Source organism: Maniola hyperantus, chromosome 7, assembly GCF_902806685.2.
Source record: "Maniola hyperantus chromosome 7, iAphHyp1.2, whole genome shotgun sequence".
In the NCBI taxonomy this organism is placed as follows: Eukaryota; Metazoa; Arthropoda; class Insecta; order Lepidoptera; family Nymphalidae; genus Maniola; species Maniola hyperantus.
In genome coordinates this window covers 16601057-16611871 of record NC_048542.1, presented here as the reverse complement: position 1 = coordinate 16611871, position 10815 = coordinate 16601057, and the positions used below count along the sequence as shown (strand labels likewise).

Genomic DNA, 10815 nt, shown 5'->3' with positions numbered 1-10815 from the left:
AGTGGTCCGGCGGTAGTGTTTAGGCGATGTGCGCTGCGCGCTGCTGCGTGCTGCTACGGAGCGCGTCACAGTAATATCATATGATTTTCCACATGCTACCTGTGAAGTGGTCCGGCGGTAGTGTTTAGGCGATGAGCGCTGCGCGCTGCTACGGAGCGCGTCACAGTAATATCATATGATTTTCCACATGCTACCTGTGAAGTGGTCCGGCGGTAGTGTTCATGCGATGTGCGCTGCGCGCTGCTGCGTGCTGCTACGGAGCGCGTCGCAGCGCGCGCCTTATTTAGAGCTCGCGCTGAGAGGCTTACAGTCAAATTCACATTTACTATTTTTCCAATCAATTATGTGCATAGATAGCCTTGCAAAGGTGTCTCCGGTTCTAAACAACAATGATAAGAAGAAGCAATCATTACGTCTAGTCTATCAACTATCTTCAGCCAATAAAATATATTCGCTGTTGTATTGCTAAGTTAACAATAACATTTTTAGGAACTAGGAATTAGCATAATGTTATGGTTATGTGACCTCTTCGTCTCAGACCAGGGCGCGTTTGGAACGCTCGTCGCTTTACATTTTTTGTAAAACTCAACAATAACAATTGACAGTTGAAAGTGAACAGTGGTACCTATCCTTATCCATACTAAAGCATACTCTTATGATTTGAAGCTTGTTTCGTGGTTTAACGACATATTTTCGTCCACCAAAAATGTGGTATGTATCTACCCGCAATCTACTTTAAAAAATAAAACCATACTCATTGTAAATGTGAAAGTGTGTCTCTCTGTCTCTGTAGGTAATTGCTTCTCACGTTTTAACCGATTTCAACTAAATTTTGGTACAGAGACATTTTGCATCTCAGGGATGGCCATAAGCTACTTTTGTGCCAGAAAACCAAAGGAGATTTTTAAAAACCGAAATATTTGACATTGTGTGTTGTAGAATCAATAGTGTGAGTGTATCTCATGTATTTCCTAATATTTTCGAATATTTTTGTTACTTTAATATTATAATAAGTATACCGGTGAATTTGAAAATTAAAACCCCTTCACAAACCAGGAAACAGCGCAAGTGGTTTGTGGTGATTATCGCACAAACTCGTGTGAACCATTTTGCGTCATCTTAGCATGGTATGGGACATGCTCCTGGGCCCGGTATGTTCGATTCGATCACATCATGATTTTCATTGTGATCAAAAAATTATGTCATAACATTAAAAAAATTGAACTTTATAAGTATACCTAAGTAACAAATTAAGTTGTAGTCTCGTATTATCAATAGGTAGAGCCCACGCCTTGTTGTTGTTGCCTGTTGAGCACGGCATAGCTACGACGTGTATTCGAGGTATATTGTACGTATGATTTGGGTTTGTATATTAGGCCAGGTGTTAGTTAGTTAGTTCATAGTGATACTCTGTACTAAACAAAAGAGCCTGCCTGCTTGCCACTGTGCCCTGCGAGTTACGTAAGCGGCAACCAGAAGGATTTTTGAAGGAAACGAAGATAGGCTTTTACTAAATTTATATTCTTAAATCTTTACATTTTAACTTAACCTAACGTCTGGTCGCACCTGGGTTAGATGCAGAGTTTTACATGGTGACGACCTAAATCTAATCTAATCTTACCTAACTAAGAGACTGCGTCGAGGTGTGACGACAGACTGCCCCTCTTCACATCTCTCACTTGGTTTAAATACCTTAATGTTAAAATATAGCTAAATCCCAATTAGTTGCGGAGTCACGTATGGCAATGAGGTAGTTTCTTGCTGACGCTCCGTCAGTCCGCTGGACTCATGACCTAGTGAGTTAGCCTTCAAAGATGGTTTGGATGAAATGATAAAACTAGCCACCGAAATGATATAAGTAGCCACCGAAATGATAGAAACTGTCCACCGAAATTAAAATTCACTGAAAATATATTAAATATTACTTACTACTGAGCAGCCTCAACTATACACTTTAACTTAATTGCTGCACTCTTAGCAAGTGTGAAAAGTTGTATACTATCAAGAGTGACAATTTGTTAACCTAGTTACGTATGTTCTTCTGAATTTTAGGTATTCCTCTGGATTTCACAAAAAAAAACCGGCCAAGTGCGAATCAGACTCGCGCACTGAGGGTTCCGTAGTACAATCGTATTTTATCGACATTTTGCACGATAAATCAAAAACTACTTACTAGATCTCGTTCAAACCAATTTGCGGTTGAAGTTTGCATGGTAATGTAGGTACATCATATTTTTTTTTAGTTTTATCATTCTCTTATTTCAGAAGTTACAGGGGGGGACACATTTTACCACTTTGGAAGTATCTCTCGCGCAAACTATTCAGTTTAGAAAAAAAATATATTAGAATAGAATTTTTGAAGACCTATCCATAGATACACCCCACATTTGAAAAATTTGGGTTTGATGAAAAAAAAAATTTTGAGTTTCATTTCTAAGTATGGGGGACCCCAAAATTTATTGTTTTTTATACGGATGGACGGACAGACGGACAGACAGACAGACATGACGAAGCTATAAGGATTACATTTTTTGCCATTCGGCTATGGAACCCTTAAAATGAGACAATTAAACGCCGAAATAATAAAGCAATCCACCGAAATGAGATAACTAAGATTTAAAAAATTTAAATGAGAATTTCTATCATTTTGGTGAGTTTTTTGTCATTTCGGTTGACAATTTAGCCCACCGAATCCACCGAAATGTTAACACTGAAATTAGAAATACGGACAAAAATTAGCATTACAAGAAGAATATTTATTATAAGATGATATGAATATTACACAAATAAACGTATTGCCATTATGCACTCTTGAATAGTATTTTATAATGTATTAACTAATTGCAAGGCAAGTTATACCTGTACACGGAAGTGATAAAAAGTTTGTCACATGCCACCGATTTGAACTACTTACTTTTTTGCGGGTACACGCATGCGCGCGGCGCGCGGCGTGCGGCGCACGTCCTCCCACGATAAGCACATAGACCACACTGTTACGTAAATTTTAGGCGCACGAGGGGAGAGCTAGAGTTGTCCTATGCAAAACTACAATCGATTATAAAATAAAAAAAACACCGAGTTGAGAGGACTTTCTGGGACACAAGCATTTTTACTTACCAGTTATTAAACTAAATAGATATTATCATAAAATTATTTTATAACTATACCTACTGTCACTATTCACAATTTAAATAAAAGTAGCCATATACCTAAATAAGCAATACTTTTTGATTTATGAGGGAAATTACATTGAAAAAGGTTGTGAGGACAGCTACCGAAATGATAAATTCGGGGCTTTAAAAAAAATTTATTTCCTAAACTGCAGTCTTAATAAATAAATATTTATTGTCTCGCATAGGTATCTACCTATTCTACCTAGAAAAAATTATTAGATCTTTATACTAACGTTGGACAGTAGGTACCGATTTCACCCATGTCGTGCGAATTTTGCTGTTGGGAAATCCACCCTTAAAAACAAAAAAGGAAGTTGCTTAAAAACCTGTCAGTACATGAATGATTAATCAGTTGATCGTGCTGGCTACCTCACCGCGAGCCGCGAGCCGCGAGCCCGCGCGCCGCGAGCCGCGAGCCGCGAGCCGCGAGCCCGCGCGCCGCTCTCACCAAATAAGTCAGCTCGACGCGCATTCTGCAACATTCTAATAATATCTTACACACGCCGCTGCCGCCCGACTTCACACCCTCCGCGCTCCGCGCAGAGCTCACTCTCGCTCGCACCCACGACGCGGTACTCGTACTCCACCTGTCTGTTATTATAAATCGTATCTCGGAGGTGTTTGGGCATTTTCCAACTGAGGGCAAAACGCGGCACAGTGTCGCCGTCCTGTACGTGTCTGTGTCGGACTCCGACGCCGTGTCGGCGGCCGAGCGGCGGACCGAGCGTGGATCTCGTCGGCCCCCGCTGCGCCCACGATATTTAAATTGCACTTTAAACTTTTAGCGGTTGAAATGAAATTTGTTCCGCGCTGTGTAAATCCAGGAATAACTAAACACGCGCCCCGCGAGCCGAAGTCAACTCTGCTCGCTCGCGATAAGGTCGCGTTCTCCTCGTCGGCGACTCGTCCCGTACGCTCTGCTAGAGAATTGCATTGCAATAGGTTTCGCCTGAAATGGTGTTGCGCTGCAGTCGTTCCGTTTCAGTCCCGCGTAGGTGTTTTTCAGCGGAGTAGTGTTGTCGTCTCGCTCCTCCTGAATGAGTGTCGGAATAGCACGTGGTGCGAGAGCGTAGTACAGCGGCGCGCGACGCCTACGGGCTACGAGCCGCGCGTAGCTCACGCCACTCACGCCACTCACGCCACTCACGCCACTCACGCCACTCACGCTACTCACGCCACTCACGCCACTCACGCCGCCGCGCACCGCCTTACAAGGCCCAATGAATAGAAAACAATAATTTTTTTATTGTATACTAGCTGCCCCGGCGAACTTCTACAGTCGATTCTTTTTCTTTTTTTAAAAAAATTCTCCGTAAGAACCATCCTAGTACTTCAAAGAATATTATAAAAAAAGAATTAGGAAAATCGGTGCACCTGTTCTCGAGATTTGCGATCAGCAACATATTCAGCGATTCATTTTTATATAATATATATAGAGAAGATGTAAATACACATAATATTATAATATCATAAAAGCATAAACTGACTGACTGGCATGTTATAATATAATTATTATTAATATATCATCATCCTATAGCCGGCTCACTATTGAGCACAATTCTCTTAGAATGAAAAGGGTTTAGGGCATAGTCCGCCACGCTGGCTCAGTGCGACTTAGCCGATTTCACATACCTTTGAAAACATGGAAACCGGAATTCATAGTCATAAGAGACGACATGTGTCACACACAACTTGAATGCATTGTATAAAGTTTGAATATGACATCGTTTGAGTCGTCCTCTAAAGAAGCCCCTGGCGCCGTGTCGCGACTATGAATACCAATGATACATGATAAAGCAAGTGATATATTTTAATATTTTGAAGTGCAAAGTTAAAGGTGTTTGCCCGGGTCGGTCAGACCAATGAGTTGAAGCTGATAATGGCGCCGAGTGTGTGACCAGCGACCAGGGACCAGCGACCAGGGACCAGCGACCAGTGACCACTCTCTACCGCCGAGCGACTTCACCGTGTTCTGTTGCGAATTACGATTCCTTCTACGAACCGTTTAAGGGTTGAATGCTTACTAGGGACATACGTCTCCTGCCAGGTTAGCTCGCTACCATCACTGCCAGGTTAGCCCACTACCATCATACACTGCGTCACCGAATACTTACTAGGGACACACGTCTCCTGCCAGGTTAGCCCACTGCCATCACTGCCAGGTTAGCCCACTGCCATCATACACTGCGGCACCGAATACCACCAACATATGAGATCACAGTCGAGGCCCAATGCTCAACAAAATAAACAAATGAAAGACGAAATGTTGCCTCCTCAGCAAATTGACGCCCACGCGTACAGCAGGCGTTCATTAGCGGACGTCCATCGTATGTTACTATAATGCAATTGCACAGGGCAATGTGTCGCCATACAGTCGACATCTCCTGAGGACGCCCCGGTGTCGGAGGGAGACGTGCACGCTGACTACAGAGAGGCTGTGTGATGGTTACGGCAATATGTATTGCTTGCTTTTCCTGCATGTGTAGTAGTGGGAGAGCGGACGATGCGTGTCGCATGCTGGAATCGTAGCAAATTAAGCTTGTTGTTCATTGGGTAAAACTAAGAAATGGCATTGCGAATGTTTGAGTCGGCGCGGGCGCGTCGCGGCCGTGGGCCGGCACACTGACACACTGGGCGTGCGCTAAATATACCGCCGTCACCACGCGGATTGTATTGTTATCATATTTTGTTTCTTTTTACTATATCTCCTGAGATAGAACTAGAACCACAATCTAATAAATGAAAGCGCGCGCCACACACGAGGGCGAGCGTGTCCGATCTTGATAAATGGCGGACTTTCATTCGCTATAATCTTCTTGGTGGTGATGGTTCTCCCCTGAAATACGTGTTTCTTCATTTTTAACTAAAAGCTCAAATACCAATTTTCATAGATGTAACTTCAAAAATGAAGGACTTTCATACATATTTCATCCCCCAATTAAACCCCCTTGGCAGTTGAATTTCTCAAAATCCTTTCTTAGCGGGATGTCTATAGGTACGTTATTTATAATAGCTATCTGCATGCCAAATTTTATTCCGATACGTCCAGTAGTTTGAGCTGAGCGTCGATAGATCAGTCAGTCAGTCAGTCAGTCAGTCAGCTTTTACTGTTATATATTTAGATCTTTATCTGTATTAACTCGAGATTAACTCTTAGATTATGTACCCTGGAAAAGCATTCTCTCGTACCATTTATGTTTCATGAGACATCCAAGTAGCTATCACCGTTATTGTTTTCATAATGTACGGCCAACGTACGGCACGCGTGTGTATGGCCAATGGCCATACACACGCGTCAATGGCAAATCATTGAATTGGCTCGTTGGCTCGTTATGCAGCAAAGCCCGGCACCGGCAGCGGTGAGGTGACCCTTTGTGTTATTGTTTATCCAACAATACGGAACCGTCGCTGCCCGGCGCGGCGGCGCGGCGGTGCGGCGGCGTGGCGGTGCGGCGGCGCGGCGGTGCGGCGGCGTGGCGGTGCGGCGGCGCGGCGGTGCGGCGGTGCGGCGGCGCGGCGGTGCGGCGGCGCGCGGCGACAGGCGTGGGAACCAGCACCGAACAAATAAACCTTCTTATAATCATACTTCTTACCTACCTTTACACATACAAGCCTACTAGCTTTGGCCCGCGAATTTGTCCGCGATACATATTTTCTATTTTATAGCCTATAGCGCTCGAAGATAATGTAGTCAGCTATCTATTAATGAAAGAATTTTTGAAATCAGATGAGAGAGATTACCTCCTGTATCTAAACTTACAAAATCTTTTGACACTAAGTATAGACAAACAATAAATAAACAATAATCAAAATTCCGCGTTGCCACTTGCCGGCGAGGTCGGTACGACAAGCGGTCACAACTTGCCGGCGAGGTCGGTACGACAAGCGGTCACAACTTGCCGGCGAGGTCGGTACGACAAGCGGTCACAACTTGCCGGCGAGGTCGGTACGACAAGCGGTCACAACTTGCCGGCGAGGTCGGTACGACAAGCGGTCACAACTTGCCGGCGAGGTCGGTACGACAAGCGGTCACAACTTGCCGGCGAGGTCAGTACGGCAAGCGGTCACAACTTGCCGGCGAGGTCAGTACTGCAAGCGGTCACAACTTGCCGGCGAGGTCAGTACGACAAGCGGTCACAACTTGCCGGCGATGTTAGTACGACAAGCGGTCACAACTTGCCGGCGAGGTCGGTACGACAAGCGGTCACAACTTGCCGGCGAGGTCGGTACGACAAGCGGTCACAACTTGCCGGCGAGGTCGGTACGACAAACGGTCACAACTTGCCGGCGAGGTCGGTACGACAAGCGGTCACAACTTGCCGGCGAGGTCGGTACGACAAGCGGTCACAACTTGCCGGCGAGGTCGGTACGACAAGCGGTCACAACTTGCCGGCGAGGTCGGTACGACAAGCGGTCACAACTTGCCGGCGAGGTCGGTACGACAAGCGGTCACAACTTGCCGGCGAGGTCGGTACGACAAGCGGTCACAACTTGCCGGCGAGGTCAGTACGGCAAGCGGTCACAACTTGCCGGCGAGGTCAGTACGGCAAGCGGTCACAACTTGCCGGCGAGGTCAGTACGACAAGCGGTCACAACTTGCCGGCGATGTTAGTACGACAAGCGGTCACAACTTGCCGGCGAGGTCGGTACGACAAGCGGTCACAACTTGCCGGCGAGGTCGGTACGACAAGCGGTCACAACTTGCCGGCGAGGTCGGTACGACAAACGGTCACAACTTGCCGGCGAGGTCGGTACGACAAGCGGTCACAACTTGCCGGCGAGGTCGGTACGACAAGCGGTCACAACTTGCCGGCGAGGTCGGTACGACAAGCGGTCACAACTTGCCGGCGAGGTCGGTACGACAAACGGTCACAACTTGCCGGCGAGGTCGGTACGACAAGCGGTCACAACTTGCCGGCGAGGTCGGTACGACAAGCGGTCACAACTTGCCGGCGAGGTCGGTACGACAAGCGGTCACAACTTGCCGGCGAGGTCGGTACGACAAGCGGTCACAACTTGCCGGCGAGGTCAGTACGACAAGCGGTCACAACTTGCCGGCGAGGTCAGTACGACAAGCGGTCACAACTTGCCGGCGAGGTCAGTACGACAAGCGGTCACAACTTGCCGGCGAGGTCAGTACGACAAGCGGTCACAACTTGCCGGCGAGGTCAGTACGACAAACGGTCACAACTCCACCGCTCTACATGTACCTACTTACCACATACTTCGAAACTTACAAACCCATCTAATTCCGAATAGAATTTTATGTCGTTCCACGGTACCCTAATAAATACTTATTAGTATAGATGTTGAAGATCGAGGAGTAGGTACACGTGGACCGGCGCGTTGAGATACTGACTGACTGTAGGAATGTGCGGGGACGTGTTCATAAAATCTTCATGAAGTCTGCAGTTCCGAGAGAATAATTAGTCCAATCATAATGATCACCAATTTGTAATTATTTTAGGGCTCAGCTAAATTACTTAACCTTAACAGTAAAATGAAGCAATTGGACAAAATAAACGTTTACTTCCAACCAATTAGCGGCGCCACTGAATCACTGAACGCGCAGAGTGACAGCTAATACAATCTGTCAACTTAATAACGGCCACGTGGCGTCCCAAAAGAGCAACAATCGGCAACAATCGGCAACAATCGGCAGCGGGCGGCAGCGAGCGGCAACAATGGGCAATTAATGTGGCAAACGAGCCGCAAGCGATATTATCGCGCGAGATTACCGCGTACACTGCGGGCCCAGGGAAGTGCGCACTGGGCACCAACTATACTTGCGCGTACGCTGCGGGCCCAGGGAAGTGCGCACTGGGCACCAACTATACTTGCGCGTACGCTGCGGGCGCAGGGAAGTGCGCACTGGGCACCAACTATACTTGCGCGTACGCTGCGGGCGCAGGGAAGTGCGCACTGGGCACCGACTACACTTGCGCGTACGCTGCGCACCGACTATACTTGCGCGTGCACTGCGCACCGACTATACTTGCGCGTGCACTGCGCACCGACTATACTTGCGCGTGCACTGCGGGCGCAGGGAAGCGCGCACTGTGCACCGACTATACTTGCGCGTGCACTGCGGGCGCAGGGAAGCGCGCACTGTGCACCGACGCGTGCACTGCGGGCGTAATGTAAATTATTACCAAAACGAATTGAATGTAAATAACTGACACGTAAGTACCACGACTAACAATGGCACAATAGCGCCACCTAGATTAGTGCGTGGAGTGATTGAGATTCGCAAGACTGCAGTCTGCAAAGCAGTAAATATGACGTTGTGAATGTACTTTGCTGAACTCGTGAAGTTCGTGCGGAAGAAAGAGAAAGCTACTGTCCCACCGCGACTACGACCCATGTAACTGGTTCGAAACATCGATAGTGACGTATTTGGTCATCATATTAGTCGTGGTAAGTACCCGTTGTTTTACATTAGACTTAATATAGTATTTAAAACGAAGATTATTAAGTATTTAATGTATTAGGAGAGTGGTAATGAAACTGCTAACCGTTGCTCTACGAAGTATGAGTATTTCTAGACATAGAAGTAACATGAATCCATCGGTTAGCATAACTATGTGGAGCCACTATTATAACAGACCAACTCTTTTCTTAACTTTTCAAAAAAATGCGAAGTAAGTAATTTGTTTTATATGTAATACTTTTTTCATTTGTCGTATTATTTAGGCAGTATAAGCGTACTCGATGTTTGGAGCTAATGTGTGGCGCAGTGCACAATTCGTCGGGCCAGCAGTGTACAGCGGCGCTGGTCAATTAGTGCCATGCTCGCAGCGCGCACGCGACGCGCACGCGCCCGCGCGCTCCTTGCCACAGAGCAAGCCGCCCCGCAGACGCGACCGGGGAATTGTGCCTAACTCACACTGTATACTTATTGAAACGTGACTAGCATTCTTTTTTGCGTTCTGTCTGAACATAAATTGCTCACTTTTAGTAGATACTATAAGGTGGATTGTATTGAATTGAATTGAATTGAAATATGCTTTACTCTACAGTCTACACCATCATAATAAGAAACACAAAAGTAGTAGTACAATTTGGCGGCCTTATCGCTTTGGAGCGATCTCTGCCAAGCAACCAACATTCTACTGCCAGCGATCTCTGCCAAGCAACCAACATTCTACTGCCAGCGATCTCTGCCAAGCAACCAACATTCTACTGCCAGCGATCTCTGCCAAGCAACCAACATTCTACTGCCAGCGATCTCTGCCAAGCAACCAACATTCTACTGCCAGCGATCTACCTAAAGATATGCATTCCGCGTCCGTTGCAATCTGTGTACCGGCTCGCATCTCTTCATTAACTCACCACTACAGCTGAAGGTCAACAGTCAGTTTTAAAGTAAACTTGTGCATGGCTAGGAATAGTTCTCCGACTGTTTTCATTCCAGTCCTTTATGTTTTGCAGACATAACTTCTCCATTCTTACCGCCCCTCTTTTTTTTTTAATAGATATAGCGAGCAAACGAGCAGGCGGGTCACCTGATGTTAAGTGATTACCGCCGCCCGTGAACATTGGCAGCACCAGAGGAACCGCCGATGCGTTGGCAGCCTTTTAGAAATTTGTTGGTCCGCCCCTTGAATAACCCCATGTTATAGTCTAGTGGGAACACCACCGA

The 10815-nt window shown here is 46.5% G+C and overlaps 1 protein-coding gene across 2 annotated transcripts in view; it reads right to left on the bottom strand.

The window, feature by feature from the left end:
- Positions 1 to 708: 708 nt before the first annotated feature.
- LOC117983527 (kynurenine/alpha-aminoadipate aminotransferase, mitochondrial) overlaps positions 709 to 10815 on the bottom strand; it is a 154650-nt gene continuing 144543 nt past the window's right edge. For both annotated transcript variants that reach the window (XM_069499983.1, XM_034970095.2), the window contains one exon: positions 709 to 719. The gene's annotated coding sequence lies outside the window, so the exon portion shown is untranslated. The remainder of the gene's footprint in view (positions 720 to 10815) is intronic.